Source organism: Carettochelys insculpta, chromosome 2, assembly GCF_033958435.1.
Source record: "Carettochelys insculpta isolate YL-2023 chromosome 2, ASM3395843v1, whole genome shotgun sequence".
Classification (NCBI taxonomy): Eukaryota; Metazoa; Chordata; order Testudines; family Carettochelyidae; genus Carettochelys; species Carettochelys insculpta.
In genome coordinates, this window is record NC_134138.1 from 107,219,495 (window position 1) to 107,221,254 (window position 1,760).

The 1,760-nt window shown below is 43.9% G+C and overlaps 1 non-coding gene across 1 annotated transcript; it reads right to left on the reverse strand.

The window, feature by feature from the left end:
- Positions 1 to 435: 435 nt before the first annotated feature.
- Positions 436 to 508, reverse strand: TRNAK-UUU (transfer RNA lysine (anticodon UUU)). Its single transcript has one exon. It is a non-coding gene; the product is annotated as a tRNA-Lys (tRNA).
- Positions 509 to 1,760: the final 1,252 nt, after the last annotated feature.

The window sequence follows — 1,760 nt, forward strand, 5'->3', positions numbered from 1 at the left end:
TAATAGCGTCCAGGAAGTGAATCTCTTGTGTACCTTCAGAGCCATCATGTGCCAGTTTGTGCAGCTGGTATGAAGGAATTGATCAAAAGATAAAGAACCAGCAAAGGATTCAGAAAACTATTGTGTGGATTTATATTCCCTACAGTTTTATACAACTTTTTTTCAAACATATGCTTGAGAACTGAACATCTAAAGCCCATCAAAAGCATGATGCACATCTTGCATTGAAGAGGAAATTTTAAAAAAAAATTATGTGGTCATTACTGAGCCTATTAAAAGATGCACATCTTGACGGTGGGTTTGTGAGTCCTCTCACCACCAAAACAACTTTACAAACAAAAGGGAATTAAATTGCATAATGGAAGTTAATGAGCAGGAGAAGGGCCAGCTCTGGGAAGCCACACCCTCTGGTACCACAAACAGGTGAGAAGACCTTACCTGGCCAGGGACTTGAACCTTGGGCTCTCAGATTAAAAGTCTGATGCTCCACCAGCTGAGCTAGCCAGGCTCACAACTGTAAGAGAAGTTAGAATGTCTACATGCAAAAGCTTAAATGAACCTAACCAAGTACTCTACCATACCTGATTTTTCTTTTTAAATTGGCAACCCCCCGCCACACACACATGCACCAGTCATGCATCTGACAAAGTGGGTCTTTGCCCACAAAAGCTTATGCTTCAAAATATCTGTTAGACTATAAGGTGCCACAGGACCTCTTGTTTTTGAAGATATAGACTAACACAGCTACCTCTCTGATACTTGTCAACATAGTTTGTGTGTCTAATTAACATGAAATCTGCAAGAACAGAAAAGCCTGCCAGAAATACTGCATACTTGGATACGACTAAGAAGCAATACTGGCCGTAAACTAACCTGTCAGCCAGTTAGTGTGCAATTGCTAAGTTGGTATGAGTTACATTGGGATTGCCTGTAACCACCCACCTATAGCCAAATCACTCCCCACTACTTGTACAATTTTTCCCTTCATGGTTCTGTCTCAAAAAGATGACTATTCCTGTAGGCTGGATCAAATGGAGCTCCTCTCCCGGCAGCTCCATGCTAACAAGCAGACTCCCAATTGCAAACGGGTGCTCATTAGCATGGTCCCATGGCTCATTAGCATAGCCATGCAAGATCTCACTCTTGGCAGAGGGGGAAGCGAGCAGTAAAGAGGCTGTGTGAGAATCTAGTTTTGTGGTAGGAAGGGAATGTTGAAGTGGGGAGCTTATTTCAAAGCTGCCCCCATCTTCACTGTCAATCAGCAATTTGAAGTCTGCCCTTCAAAATTTGTGTTGCTACCATTATGCCAATGAGGCACTGAATATATACATTACCACCTCATTAACATGCTTCGACTACATTGGACCGGTCATGTCAGCCGCATAGATGCCAATAGAAATCCCTCGTCAGCTTCTGTATGGTGAACTCTCCCAGGGCGTCTGGTGTATAGGTCATCCACAGAAACGCTACAAGGATACCCTAAAAGCCAATCTGCAGTACAGCAGTATCAAACCTAGGCACCTTGAGGACGCCACCAGTGACAGAACATAGTGGTGTGCAACAGTCAGAAATATCTGCATTGCCTTTGAGGAAGACCACTGCCAGCATCTACAAGAGGCACACGAACGACGTCACAGAGCATCAGTAATGCACAACCCACTGATTGCGAACTTCCCATGCACCATCTGTGGCAAAATGTGCACCTCTAGAATTGGCTTATACAGTGACCAGAGGGCACACCATGAGACCATTAACAGATG